Here is a 16,045-nt window from a genome sequence, read left to right as displayed (position 1 = left end):
CAACCCAATTTATCCTGACTTGCCAGCTTATTTAAAGTCCCTAAATATGAAGTCATATAAGACAGCTGACTCCTTTGAAATAGGATATTTAAATGCAGGCTGACAAACATTCCAGCAGACGGACAGCATCTACAAGTTCCTAACTGACCTTTCTCTGCATTCTGCATGCTCAGTTTTAGAAACAAAATCCTTGTTTTTCCCTCCACCAGATGTCTTAATTAAAGGACACCATAACAGCTATCTACTACAAAATAATTCAAGACAGAATTTAAATGATGTGCATCAAATGTTCATTGCCTTGCTTCCAAGGAAAGGAACAGCAAATGTAACATTTCCATCAACGGACAGCAAAAGCAGCAGTGAAAAAGACCTTGGGATTTTTGTTAATCATAATTTGAACATGACCCAGCATATGATGCTATAGCAAAGGCAAATGATATCGTAGCCTGCATTAAGAGAATATGTTCTCCTAGACAAGGGAAATAATAATCCAACTATATTCTGTACTATTTTAGGCTTCATCTAGAGTACTGTAGTCAATTCTGGGTACTTCATTTTAGGAAGGCTATAGACATGTTGGAGAAAGTTCAGAGAAGGGCAAGAAGAATGCTTAGATATCTGGAGGTATTGCAGTTTGTTCCTTTTCCATTCAGATAGGAACATCATAAGCTTTGGCACAAATGACTGAAGCTTCCTTTAACCATTTGGGTAAAAAAAAAACCACAATGAGGTAGTCCTCAAGCAAAAGCAGGCAGGCTTATCAAGATACTCAGAATAGTACTTTTATTTCGTCTTCATCACAGACAGATTTAAGGGCAGATCTCCTCATCCTTCTCTCCCTTCCCTTCTCTGCATCTCCCTTTTCAATCTCCCTGGCCCCACTTGTAACATGCGCCTCCCTTACAGTTACTTAGCTGATTGTCATCACAGTTCTTGAACCTCAGCTCAGATCTCTTTCTGGTGAATTAAGGGAATATATTTTATTTTTCCCAAGGACAGTTCCCTCCTAATATTCACACTCATACCAGAGAAAAATAACAAAAGTTGAGGGAGTTGAGCATGTTCAGCCTGGTGAAGAAAAGACAGAAGAGTGACTTGATTGTATTCTTTAAATATCTAAAGGGCTCTCACAGAAAGGTGAAGTTTATTCTATGCTGACACAGAGAGTAGATCAGGTTAATGGTTTTAAATTACAAGAATATAGATTTTGATTAAACATTAGAAGTAACTTCATGAGAATAAAAAAAATGGAACCAACTACATGGATAGGTGGTGCGATCCATTAAAAAAGAGGATAGATAGCTTTATGCTGGGGATGTTCTAGCTGGATGTCCTTCATTGACTATGTGGTTGGAATCAATGACTCTTTCCAACAATATGATTCTATTATTCTCACAGCCTAGATCTTACAGCCTAACGAGGGCTCCTATGTCATTTTATAGCTTGGCTAATTTAAATAAATACTGGGCTACTGAGGACTACCTAGTCTCCTCTTCTCACCTAAAAGCTATTAAGGGCTACCTAGTTCATTCTGACTACCAATGTGAAAAATGTGACAACTAGATGAAGGCAAACAAGCATGCCTGAGGTAGAGTATGGGTAAGATTTAGAAAACTAGTAGAACAATTGTTAATGCTAGTGGTAAATGTGACCCACTCCTCCCAAGTATCACTGTGATAACAATATGTGATAATAAATCCAATGCTGAATTGCTTTCATCTCATATTGAGACTATTCTTCACATATCAGACGAAATTGAGAGAACTGGGTGGTCATAAACCAAACATTAATGCATAGTCAGAAAAGTGGCACTTACATTTGTGCAACTGCATCTTCAACAGTGCCCCTCTTTAGATCTTCAGGCACTACAGACCTTTGGGAACTGAGATGTGAACATCAGCACATTTCTACTCCCACCGCTTCTCCATGATTATAATTTATGTCTGGAGAGACCTCCACATACCACTTGGTACAACACATGACATTCTGCAAAACAAAGTTTATATGACATAGATATAACAGACAGAGTTTCATCCTTCTACGCATTTTGTACCCCCATCTACAGCCCCAAAAGATATCTCAGATGTGTTCCTGACTAAACAACAGAAATCCATATGTGCCTTGCATGTTTACATTGTGTCTTATGTCACTAGTTAGTGCTCAGGAGCCTTGTTTTAGTACTTTCAGAATACTGATAGAATAACTGCATATGTCCAGCTTATTAACAAGATGCCATAACGATAATCCATTTTGACTTTGAGAAATTGGTATGGGATGAGGAAAATCTTAAGGGGCAGTGGAAAAGTTGAGAGAAAAGAGACTCTAGATTAGGGCTTTTTAAAGCCAGTTTTAAATTGAGATAGCCCTTGAAACAGGTTCACATTTTGAGGATGCTCCTGGATTTGGATTTGAATCTAAATGATCACGTCATGGTAATTCAGATCAATACACAAATATCTGAAGATGTCAGGCTTGACTATAGTGACTGACTACACCAGCACTCAGGAAGTGTACCAACAATAGTAAGGGCAGTAATGTGCACACATTGAGTCAAAATATAGCAATATTACAACTTCTGAATTCAGTGAAGGTTTGTGTCACTATACAATTTTAGCTGTTGGTGATCACCTGCAAAGACCAAAATTGGGTACAGGATACTTTAGAGATTGATCCCGTGGGCCCCCCCCCCCTTGCCAAAAAAAAAGAGAGAGAGAGAACTGCTAAGATTCAAAAGAGAGAGCTTTTTATATCCGACTTATGATTGATAGGTGGTTGAAGGTAAGAAATGTCCTATTCATTTTACCCTTTGACATAGATAGGCCACTCTCTAGTTTTTATAATAGAGCTGGTGAAGCCATTTATATTCTTGCAGGCTTTCACTTGCTAAATATTTGTTCTCTTTCCAGGCTGTTTTATCAATAATCTCCGCCTCCATATATTTTATTGAGTGTATAGTTTTATATTGTATTGTGGTTTTAAATTGTTACGAGCCGCTCAGAGCGGTGCATGCGAGCTAGAAGGGCAGATATATATACATTTCCCTACAAAGAAAATAAATATTAAATTGCCAATGCAGAAATTTGATCTAGAGAGTCTCTTCCACAGAGACCAATTTCTTGCAGCTCTGTAGCACACCCGCTCTAGCCCTTTCCATCTTGAATTTCCCATGGTGTCATCTTATCTAATCATAGCTTAGCAAATGCTATCTCCATAAGACGCCTTGGATGGAAAATGAGAGTTCATACATCTGTCTCTTGTTGCAAATATTCATGAACAGCTTATGGCTCTTCTAGTCCATTCAAAAACCAAGTACTCCTATTCCAGCTCTATTATGAATGGAGAAAGGTGGCAAAGGTTTTTTTTTATTATTTTAAATAGGAAAAGGGGAAATAAGAACTTTTAAGGCAGTTAGTATTCATTCCCTCAATGATCTTTTGACAGCCTTTAATCTTTAGATATTCTACTCTATCTGAGCTGAAATCGGAAGTGTTTATTTGTATTTTTATTTTTTTAAATCCATGTTGTGGTTGTTGCTTTATTCACTTGAAAGGAAGTAGATTACAAATTGCTAAAGCAAGTACACACACAGTTTTTTATGCTGTGTTTGTGTGTGTATGTGTGTGTGTGTGTATTTTACTGATAGTGGTTAGTTGATATGTGTGTGTATTATTCAGTATCCCTTATCCGGAATTCCAAAATCTGAAATACTCCAAAAATGGGTGATTGATGGGTGTTACCTTTAATTTCTAATGGTTCAATGTAGACAAATGTGTTTCCTGCACAAAAGCATTAAATATATTTTGTATAAAATTACCTACAGGCTATATGTGTAAAGCATATAAAATACCAATAAATTTAATATGCTCCCCTCTCTAAGATATCTCATTATAGATATGCAAGTATTAAAAATCTAAAAAACATTTCCAAAATATGGAACACTTCATTTCAGATAAGGAAGGACCAATCCCCTCTACTCTCTCTGCCACAGTACCAGTTCTAGCCTTTTTGCATATCTGGAGAAAATAAATGGTAGCAGTGGCCTGGGCGGTGATACTGCTTTCCCCTCTCTGCAGAATGTGTCATATCAAAATCCACAATTCTTATCCCAAAAGTATCATAAAATTCATTGAAAAGTAGAATATAAATAACCAACAAAACAACATAACATTAAAAGAGTATCACAGTCAATTCCTAAAAACCTGAAAGAAAAGTCAAGTTATGAGAGCAAAGAGGAGTCCATACCAGTTTCTCCAGGGACAGGGATCCAAAACCTCAGATCAGCCAAAGAGAAAGACTTCCCCTTTAAAATAATATTAAATATTCTGCAGGTAGTGGGTTGTATTATTGTGCCAAATATTTAAACTGGGTTGCTGGGATTGGGGGTCACCAAGAACTCTATTCAACCTACAAGCTGGGTGATTTGTACATCAGCTCGAAAAGGCAAATATGTGGAGTTTTTTTTTTATTTATCATGATAAATGGTGAAATTGTTAATGAGAAAAGCACCAAGTCTGTAAAGGACTGTTGCCTATGTGCACAATATAAATACAGTTATACAAATGCAATTTGAGCCAGGGCTTATAATGGCTTATATTACCCCTCTCTTTTTAGACAAAATTATTAGCCACATTTACATTAATCATTTTTAATGAGATAGTTGTTTGCCACTTTGAAATGAAATCAATAAATATTAAATGTATTACAGGTCTATTTTAGTGACAAGGCTTGTGTGGGAGAAAAATATACTCTTAGTGATCAAACTAATTGCAGTTTGGTCTTTCTGTCCTTTCAGAAAGCTGTAACAAGGTGTAGGGGGCAGGCATATTAAAATATAGCCAGGACAGCAGCTTTTCTAGAAAGCTTATAATACAATAATAATTAACATTTAATGTCTGTTTCAATCAAAATAAAAAGCCATTAAATCAAGCAAAGTCTTGCAAAATTACTGGCCAGCTTTTGAGCATCAACATTTTAGTTGCTGTAACATAGCTCTCTACAATGTGCAATTATTTTCAGGAAATTGCCAACACAAAGAACTAAGCAATATATCAGCAAACCACTATTACATCAGTCTGTGATGGCTTTCTTATATTTCTGAAGTGCTTTAGTGAGTTAGAAAATCAATACAAAGCTTCCAAACTTTTCCAGAGGTTTTGTCCATTAACTAGATCATCAAGAATTCAGCTGCAGCCTAGCAGAATGTGTCAGCTGTACATTTATTCGCCTTTCTTTCTTTTTAAATAAATTGATTCTAGATTTATTGGAGGTTTTTGAAATCACAAGTACTGAATGTACAAAGAAAATTCATTCAAAATAAATAAAGTTACCTTCAAATTGGAGAATAGCTCTCTTTTTTGCGGGATAAAGGATATCTCTGTCTATATCATACTCTCATACATTTCACATATAAAAACTAAGACACTTATAGCTAAACAATATCACTGTGGCAAAAGTTAGACATTAGGAAAAATACATAAACTAGGGGAGGCAGTAGTGTTTTGTTTTGCAATGGCTACTGGGAAGATCAAGACACCATCCTACCCCATCATCCTCATCTCCTCTTTCTCCTGCTCCGTTTACTGAGGATTTTATTGCAAGACAGAGGCAAACAGGAATCCCTCTCACACAGTATAATATGCATCCTATTGCTGGGTTACCTGCTCCTTGCGATTAACTATGAATCAGCACTATTGCACTTATGGGAGAGTTGTGAAAATGAGGGTGATCATGCCAGTATGTATCCGCTATCATTGCTTGCATGACTAGCATAATGGCTTTGTGTGATAAAGTCTTGACTGTAATACTAAAAAAACTGGGGAATGTTAAAATCAGCTCAAAAAGAGGATTAATCATGACTGTTCCTCCTAAATGGGGACACTTGGATGATATGCTATATACATATACATATACGTATCTAATCTATACATTTTTAAAAAACTTCTGAGAATCTGCAATCCTTTGCATGCTTACATAAGGGTAAATCCAGTTGAAAATGCTGAGTGGGACTTCGAAGGAAGCATGCTTGAAATTGAACTGAAAGTGTATATGAGGAGCAAAATCCAACTGCTAGTCAAACTTGATATCAACATAAAACAAGCAGAGTTTCTCTTCAGCAATTCAAGAATCTAGAATGGTGTTTTTTCCCCTCAGCTGCTATTATTATTGCCTGATAAATCAGGGGACTAAGGATGCATCTATACTGTAGAATTAATGACATCACTTGATTCAATGCTATGGAATCCTGGGGTTTGTGGTTTTACAAGGTCTTTAGCATTCATTGCCAAAGAGTGCTAGTGACTTACCAAACTACAATGTCCAGGATTTCATAGCATTGAAGCATGACAGTTAAACTGTATTCATTCTACAGTGCAGATGCAGCCTAGCTAGATTAATGGACCAAATGATTGCACTACTAAGCCCTGCTGAGATGCCTGAGATAGAGCAGCTGTAATAAGAGTCTGGTGCTACAACTAGTCCATGACAGCTTCATAGACTCCTACATCAATTAGACACCGCTGGGCCCTTTCACACTACACATTTGTACCATTTTGATTGTACAGGCAGTCCCCAAGTTATGAACAAGATAGGTATGTTTTTAAGTATAACTCCAGGCAAATATATCTTTCTGTCCCTGTGATAATAGGATTTTGAAAAAAAAAATTCGCTTGCTGTGGAACCAAGGATTTGTGAAAAAGCTTCAGTGAAGTCACATTTTCCCTATGATAACTCTTTCAGGAATGAATTCCCTTCCAAGAGTTACATTCCTCTCACTTTTATTTTATTTATTATTTACTGCATTTATATTCTGCCCTTCTCACCCCAAAGGGGACTCAAGGCAGACCATATAACATATACACAACAAACATTCAATGCAGTTGGACGTACAGGACAGACACAGATGGCATTTTTCCAACTTTGGCATCCTGGAGGTTGTGCTCAATTCTGGCCACAGGGGGATGCTGTCACACCATCCTCGTTGTTCTTTGATCACCAGCATTTCTGATATTTCCTTTTTTATGGTGCTGTAAAATACCTCCCCGCTTAAGCGGTGCCTAATTTCCCCACTTACAGCTCACAGCTGTTTTCAAACTGCTTAGGTGGACAGTGAGTTGGACTGAAAGTCAGATGCTCACCCCGACCTAGGCTCAAACTGCCAACCTTTTGATTGGTAAGATCTATTGCTGCTGGTGATTAGCCAGCTGTGCTAAAGCACTTGCTGTTGTCTCACCCTGTTTGTAACTATGTGTAATTTGTAAATCAGATGTTTGTAACTCAGGGACTCTCTGTACAAGCAGCCCCCAAGTTATGAACAAGATAGTTTCTGCATGTTTGTTGTTAAGTTGAATTTGTATGTAAGTCATTGAATTTGTATGTAAATTGTTAAGTTGAATTTGTCTTTGCATACTGATGATAAGATCACTGGCTCACAAGGTTTAGAACAGAGGGAAGAAGCTTGGCTAGGATTTGTTATTGAGACTTGAACAGAGTTGATTTGCTTGGAGGTAAAGTTGGCATCTAGAACATTTGGCTATGGTGCATGGAGGAGAACAGAACATTTGGGTGTTGATCTGTGACTAAAGATGGGAAACAATTTCATTGGTTGCATACTTTTTTAACAGAAAGTGTCTATCTCACAGCTCCTAAGATTCACAGCAAGACAAAATCTGCATTGACTCCAAGATCTGCATGTTTACAAAATGTGTTGTGCATTTCAGAGAACATTACTGCGTATTGAATTACTTTTTCTGTCAAATTTGTTGTAAAACATGATGTTTGGTGCTTAATTTGTAAAATCATAACCAGGGCCGGCCCAAGGAAAATTTCAAGTGTAAGAGAAACAGGATTTTGGTGCCCCCCCCAAAAAAAAAAACCCCAATCACCGAGAAATAAAAGGTAGAAGGTAGAGGTGAATAGAATGGATAAAAGAGTTTACCTTACAACCAGAAGTTTATTAACAACATTATGTTCATATAGTAACATTACATAGAATTAACACCAATCTTGCATTTTAATAAATAAATATTTTAATAAACTTTGCAACAATTTTAATTTTTTTGTTATTTCTAGTCTACAAGTACTACATAAAGGTTTCCTGGTCATGATATCTCTTCAGAAGATTTTTCAGACTTCGGACTAGCTTCAGATCAGTTTTGTTTGGGAGAATGCAGCCCCAGGACAATAGACACTTCCTTTCTCAGGAAGTGAACTCTTGTCCTTCAGAAGTGCCACGCCAGCGTGGACCATTGTAATGAGTGTAGCAAAGCAGGGGAAATCCAGTCATGAATCAATCAGGGCCAGCTAACACCTCCCAACAAAGTATTCCCATCATCAAAGTCTGGTAAATCCTCTGTTTTCTCACGGCCACAGACGGCAGAAGCACATACCATATCGCAAAGAACACCACTCTGAAAACAGGGGAATTCCAGACAGGAAACAATCAGGGCCAGCTAACACCTCCCAACAAAAAATTCACTCAGAGAGGAAACAGCCTGGCTGTAAATCTGCAAAGCCATTACATCCTTATCATTTTTCCTAATTGCAGCATTCATACTTGCCTCTAACAGACAAAAAAAACAATCATAAATATTGTATATTCACAACCTTTAAGAAATAATATGCCCTGATGGCACAGCATGTGAAAGCGCTGAGCTGCTGAAATTCTGGACCGAAAGGCTGCAGCAGGTTTGAATTGGGGGACCAGAGTGAGCCCTCACTGTTAGCCCCAGCTTCTGCCAACCCAGAAGTTCAAAAACATGCAAATGTGAGTGCATCAATAGGTACTGCTCCAGCGGGAAGGTAACGCCGCTCCATGCAGTCATCCCACATGACCTTGGAGGAGTCTACGGACAACGCTGGCTCTTTGGCTTAGAAATGGAGATGAGCACCAAACCCCAGAATCAGACATGACTGGACTTAATGTCAGGAGGAAAACATTTACCCTTTAGGGTTGTTGTATGTCTTTCGGGCTGCGTGGCCATGTTCCAGAAGTATTCTCTCCTGACGTTTCGCCCACATCTATGGCAGGCATCCTCTGAGGTTGTGAGGTCTGTTGGAAACTAAGCAAGAGAGGTTTATATATCTGTGGAAGGTCCAGGGTGGGAGAAAGAATTCTTGTCTGTTGGAGGCAAGTGTGAATGTTGCAATTAATCACCTTGATTAGCAGTGAAAAGCCTTGCAGCTTCAAGGTCTGGCTGAATTTCCGTTTTCAGAGTGTGTTTCTTTATTTACTGTCCTGATTTTAGAGTTTTAAAATGCTGTTTGCCAGATTTTGTTCATTTTCATGGTTTCCTCTTTTCCGTTGATATTGTCCACTTGCTTCCTCCTTGCCCAATTCTCCCTTCTTGGACGCGGCCGCAGGTCCAGGAACTAAGGGAGGATTGGGCGATCTCCAGGAACTAAGGGAGGATTGGGCGATTTCTGCTGTGTGCATGCACACAGCAGAGATCGCCCAATTCTCCCTTCCTGGACGCGGCCGCAGGTCGCCAGGGCGAGCTGCGGCCGCGTCCAGGAACTAAGGGAGGATTGGGCAATCTCTGCTGTGGCGCTATGGGCTGCTGTCGACGCCTCGACAGCGCCCCTAGCAGCCAGCGCCCGAGGCCGCCGCTTCAGCAGCCTCATATGTCCAACCAGCCCTGATCATAACCTAATTTGATGTTTAATAGGCTTGTCCTTAATCCCTCCTTATTATCCAAGATATTCGCTTATCCAAGCTTCTGCCGGCCCGTTTAGCTTGGATAAGTGAGACTCTACTGTAGATGTATTCCCAAATTCTCCAGGTCCTAAACATTTTGCATAATCAGCCCGTATATAAATACATTTTTTGAAAATGGGAGCAAGAAATGCACACACTTTTTTGTGAGAAGGGAGCAAAGACTAGACAAGAATGCAGGTCAGATTTAGAGAAATACAATGACACCACAATTAAAACCTTTACAGGTCTTCCTGTGATTTTAAAAGACAATTGTGTTTGAATAATTACTTATTGGTATATATACAGCAAAAAATTGACACAATTAATTTCATTACTTACAATAAGCCATTAAAATATATTATTACTATTGATAAAACCCACTGAAAATGGATGCTTAGGAAGTTAATGAGTGAATCTGCCAATTTATTTTTTAAAAATCATTTTTCATGAGTTACCAACACTGAACTTAACATGCATCTGAGAGAAAATTGCTTGGAAGCAATAGGCAATTCCAGGAATAAGCGGAAAAAATAGAAACTAAGTGGAGAATCAAAATAAGGAAACAGGTTGACAGAAACCATAGCAGGTGACTAAGATACCTGCAGAGTTGAAGCACTGCAAAATTGATGGTCTCCACAGGTCTCATTCTTATTGCTTTTTGGTAATAGGTTTCTGTAGTTTATAAACTTCAAACTACCCAGTGCTACTTTCCCCAAGTATGTGTAATATGTTGTTTATTAGAAATGTCTTATTACTTTGCAATAGAATTTGAGTGTGGATGCAGATCAATAGTATGGTCTTAGGGTCTTTCATTCATATTCTTGTGGGATTCACTTTTTCCTATTTAGTAACCTCAATTTCTCTTTCCCAGTGGAATCTAAGGACACATCTACACTGACACATTATCCTGAGGTGTGTGTGTGGGCAGAGAGGTGCTGCTCCATAGCAACAGCACAACACATGAAGCTGATTTGGGTTAACACTGGACAAAGCTGTTTAACACTGCCTTGAACTGTGCTAACAAAGGTGTGGGTTGCTCCAACTTCTCCCTGAGGATATGGAGCAAACTGTGACTTTGGTTTCATGTAAACAGTTGGATCAGTTCCAAAACAGAACTGACCACAACTGTTCACATAACCATCCCTATTCTCAGTCTTGGGAACATGAAGTTGCATTCATTCTTTCCCTCCCGTTCTCATTGTTATGGTGGTCAGCAGATTTGACATGGTTAATATCTGTCACCAGTTCCCTGGAGTGACAGGATTCCTTCTTGCCTCCAAAATGGGCAGGGGCTGGTAATCAAAACCATTCTGAGGCCAATCCAGCATTCAACACTTCAGATCAACACTGAGATAAAGCATCAATGAAGAACTGCTCTAAATCACCTGTCAGAAAAATGTCAGACAGCTCTAATATTTACTCCAAATCTATAAAACTTTTTGAGGTTCTCCAACTAGCAAAATCTATTTGTTTCTGCTCTTCTAAGACTTAATGGGGGAGGTCTTTAATAATGGACATGAAAACAAACTGGTAGTCTGTATATACATTTTAAAATTGTGAATTCGTTACTTCTATTTGTCTAAGTTAAAAAAAAATTACCACTGTATTTTGTACTATAGGAAGTTTTGAACCTGCATACTATCCAAGGAGAAAGCATGATCACAATCCAGTCTGATGTTGACTTTTTATGTTCTCTGATATTCACTTTGTTGCTGACTTGCTCCTTTAGGTGGTCTTCAGTGGGAAGGAAGGAAGGAAGGAAGGAAAGGAAGGAAGGAAGGAAGGAAGGAAGGAAGGAAGGAAGGAAGGAAGGAAGGAGAAGGAAGGAAGGAAGGAAGGAAGGAAGGAAGGAAGGAAGGAAGGAAGGAAGGAAGGAAGGAAGGAAGGAAGGAAGGAAGGAAGGAAGGAAGGAAGGAAGGAAAAGGAAGGAAAAGGAAGGAAGGAAGGAAGGACCTGGGATGAAAGTGAGACCAAGGAATCCTCTCACAGCTTGATTAGGCAGCTGTTACTACAAGACTAGTGTCTCTGGGGATAGGATTGTGTGCACTAAACTTTAGCAGGGAAAACCTTGGCTGCGGGCTGTGGTCTGTTTTAATTCACCAGCTAGGTCCAAATATTCCAGAGGCACTGAATTAAAATGATGGCATGAATCAATTATGTGCTGTATCAAGGTGCGAGAATCGTTTCTTGCACAAATTGTTCATCTCCTTCGGCACTGCATGTATATTGCATACATCTCTCTGGATATACATTTTACATTGCAATCATTAGGAATCGTGCATGAGTTTCACCTGCACTGGAACAGCTCAAAAATAGAAGAGGGAGCACACTCTGATCTGATGTTAAAAGCACCTAGGAACAGAGTGAGAATAGATATCGGTTTAAAGAGTTGAATGAGACTCCCGAGAAAAGTCTTCTTCAATAGTGTATTCTGTGGCTGAACTAATTAGGGGAAAGCTGCAAGCCATTCCTAGGGAGAAGAGGCATTTGTGGAGGTTTTCTCCCACTCACAAGGTTGCAAAGTTCCCAAACACAGCCTGTTTCATCTTTCAGACAGTTCCTCCTGCCTGCGCTAAGCAAAAATCTTGCGGAGGTGGTGGAGGTAGTGGGAGGGAGGGACAACATTATGTAAGCCAGGAAACATTTATGGAATAAGATTTGGATGAACAGAGGAAAACAGAGGAATCTCTTCTAAGCTGTTGCTTGACTGCATCCTCTCCTCCCCCCTCCCCGCCCTGGAAAAAAAAACCTGGGGAATAGTGTGTGACTAATTCAGAGAGGCTGCTGCTGTCCCTGCTGTTTCGGTAGGAACAGTCTTCTTTGATCCTCAACCTGAATCCCTCTCTGCCAGTTGGATCCTCTCTTTCCTGGTTGCTTTTTTTGTTGGGATGGGAGAACAGAGCGTGCCAGCGCCACCTGGGGGTGAGTGGAGGCCTCTGCGGGCTTTTTTCCCTGTGATGACGCATTAGCATTTTTAGTGGGTGGGAAACCTGAGATCTCCATTTAGATGAAAATCAACCTGGGCAAAGCAGATTTTGCAGCTTGGCTTGTGGATGCCAGAGCGTTCGCCTGTTCTGTTCCTTTATAACAGCTGAGGGTCCTAATGAGGGGGTTTGATTTGCATATCTTTGCAAATCAAAGAGCATTTAAGAGCCATATTTAGCTGAGCTGTGAATGTTTCAGGAGATATTTCTAGCAGGATTATGAAACCACTCTTCGTTCCCTATCTCCTTTTGAAAGTTATTAAATGCTCTGTATGCGTGCAGGGTCATTGACAGACAGCTAGAAGCTTCAGTCATCCCAGATTCACTGGGGTTAGGTGCACAGGACCCCCGTGAAAGTGAAAAGCCATAAATACAAAAATGTTATTTTTTAAACCTGAAACAACATCCCTCTAGGAGTTTCTAGGATTCCAGCATGACTTTATGATCAATTTCCACTGGAAAATGAGTGGAAAATACATTTTTTAAGGAATGAGAAACCCTGACAAGAAGGATCCTTGACCAACAAAAATCTTCACAGCTGAGAGCATATTCTGTGACTAATTTGCACATGAATACTTCACACATCATTTTCTACATAAGTAACAGTTCTATCTGCTCATAAAATAAAATTTCAATGTAGAAATATTTATTCCTGCATAGAAAATGTTGTTCTATGTACAGAAAATGCTGTGATTGAGGATGAATTCCAAATAATATTCACAACTTAAATTGTATTCAAAATATTTGCACATTCTCTAAATTGGAAGTCATTTCTGGTTATTTTGTGTTTGAGAAAAAGGCTTCTACTAGGTCCAAAATGGCTATAAAAGTGGGCTTTTGATTCAGGGCATATTTGTAAGGGCATGTAAATCTGTGGGCAGTCTGAAGCATTGCTCCGCTTCTGAACCACAACAACGGCAGAAACGGAGTCCTGACTGTCCTGCCAGGTGCAACCTGTTTCAGCCTTGCTGGATGGTCACTCTTCCCTATTCCATTTTTGTCCTTGCCTTCATCCATTTTATCTCCATTCTGAAAAGATGATTGCATGCATCCAAACTCTGTATACTGTTTGCTAAATACATGTACAGACGTATGTGCCAGCATTCAATGAGATCATGAAGGAAATTGTACTGGAATGGGAAGCAGTAGTTTCCTTTTATTTCACAGTTCTAATCACAGTTCTGATCAGAACTTGGGAAAAACCTTTAAGATCAAAGTGCTAAAATACAAGGACAGAAATAGCTTTTGGAGGTCATACCCAAGCCTGAATGGAAATTAATACTTACTGCTTTCCCTGCAGATGGCCCTGGGTATTATCTAAATCGAGAATTTTATGTGAGTTCTAAGGCTGCATCAATCCATGATAAATGCTTAATTGGAATAATCTTGAGCAAAGCTCTGTCTGTCGGAAATAGCTGTTTAAGTGTGTGTATATATAAATTAAAATCTAAAACTCAGATATCAGGTGTGAAAGTAGAGAGAGATAGAATTTGGCAATAAGGCTGTGACTGCAAACCTATCCTTCCCCAAACCCATCATTCCCTATCAACTTAGTACGCTTGAGATAGTTGATGTCTGTGGTTGCATTGTTACAAATCTCTTTTGATTAGTTTTGCCATGATATGACTTTGTATTTTTTTATATATCAATGAAAAGTCCTTTGGATTAGTGCGCCCTCAAATCTTGGTAAGCAGCTTTCCCTAAAATGTGCTTTATGGGGATAATTCATAGAACTGCATGAGATAAAGCATTAATTATTGCTCTAAAGAAGTAACTTTATTGTTTCACAGATCTATTTTGATGCGCTCTTTCACATCTTTGCATACATGCAAACAATGTGGGTAAAACTGAAAAAGAAATTCAAAACATCTCTAGCCTGTTTTTTAACTACAAATGAAAGCCAGGAAATAAAAAGACCCACTTTTGTTCCTTTTATCAAGTTTACTTCAGTGAGCTTCATTTCGCGCTGCCTTCCATCTTGCTTAAACATATACTAAATGGATGCTCCAGTTTCAATTGGATAATAAGGAGCCCCTGGTGGCACAGTGGGTTAAACCCTTGTGCTGGCAGGACTGATGACTTGAAGGTTGGGTTGCTGGCTTGAAGGTTGCCAGTTCAAATCCAACCCAAGGAGAGCCCGGATAAGCTCCCTCTATCAGCTCCAGCTCCATGCGGGGACATGAGAGAAGCCTCTCAAGGATGATAAAAACATCAAAACATCTGGGCATGCCATGGACAACGTCCTTTCAGATGGCCAATTCTCTCATACCAGAAGCGACTGCAGTTTCTCAATTCACTCCTGATGTAAAAAAAAAAAAAAAAAAAAAGGATAATAACTTTAAATCTTCTTTGAGCAAAATTCATGGTGCAGGCTGAGATACAGTTTGTTCATTCATAGTTTTCTGTCCTTTCGGCACAATGCAACATTTCAACAATCAGGTGACAAAGGTGCTTTGAATGCAATTTTCCTGTTTCTTGGCAGGGGATTGGACTGGATGGCCCATGATGTCTCTTCCAACTCTATGATGATTTTTATTTTCAAAGTCTGCACATTTTAGCATTAATTACAACAGTACAACTGGGTGACATCATCAGAGAGGGTGACATTAAAATTGCTGTCTATTCTTTTTTTGTAGACTGTTTCCATAGAAGTACATTATTTTTGATTAAAATATCCCTGTAGTAAGATACAACCACAAAAATATTTTTGTAAATTTACATGTACTGCATTGATATACCATAAATGCTAAAACACTATGCCAATTTACTTTTTGAACATTCTAATGTATACATACTCTGGTCAGTACTGTCATTATCACCCAATTACAGTGATTACACATGGATTCTTCTGCATGGGCTACATGCACATACTGTTGTTTCTGTTGCTGCTCTTTTGTGATATTTTCTGATATTTTCACAATATTATGGTGTGGTGTGGTCTGGCATGGGAGGAAGTCCATGGGTTGATAGCATGAGTTACTACTGCACTGGGTGACACTACCCCAAGAGATGCTAGTGTCTTCCATCCTAGTACTAAATGCAGACTTGGTCTTGGCCAATGTCAGGAACATATAGTAGGTGTAGAAGGGGCATCCTTTCCCTGCTTTCATATGCCACATTGTATAGCATTGGGAAGGGTTAATTAATGCCCCTGTGGTGTTTGTTTTGCTCTATGTGCTTCTGTTCAGAAGATTTCACCTCACTTTCTGTCCCTATTATAATCGGATTTTGAAAAATTTGACTTGTTATGGAAACAAGAATTGGTGATAAACACTTTTCCCCACATGATAACTCTTTCAGGAGTGAATTTCCCTTCCTAAAGGTAGGTTTCTCTCGTTTCCTTTTGTTTCACTCCTGTTCTTAATTATGA

The 16,045-nt window shown here is 39.0% G+C and overlaps 1 long non-coding RNA gene across 40 annotated transcripts in view; it reads right to left on the bottom strand.

Moving 5' to 3' along the window:
* The window catches only part of LOC103278167 (uncharacterized), a 131,642-nt gene that overhangs the window by 79,767 nt on the left and 35,830 nt on the right, over window positions 1-16,045 (bottom strand). For 34 of the 40 annotated variants that reach the window (XR_010004812.1, XR_010004807.1, XR_010004806.1 and 31 more), the window contains one exon: window positions 1,817-1,986. The exons of 3 other annotated variants lie outside the window; for them this stretch is intronic. This is a non-coding gene — a long non-coding RNA (uncharacterized LOC103278167). 3 more of the 40 variants (XR_010004801.1, XR_010004804.1, XR_010004833.1) reach the window with 3 other exon arrangements.

Source organism: Anolis carolinensis, chromosome 3, assembly GCF_035594765.1.
Source record: "Anolis carolinensis isolate JA03-04 chromosome 3, rAnoCar3.1.pri, whole genome shotgun sequence".
NCBI classification, from domain to species: Eukaryota; Metazoa; Chordata; class Lepidosauria; order Squamata; family Dactyloidae; genus Anolis; species Anolis carolinensis.
Note: the sequence above shows the minus strand (reverse complement) of the source record. Positions and strands in the feature narration are given on the sequence as shown.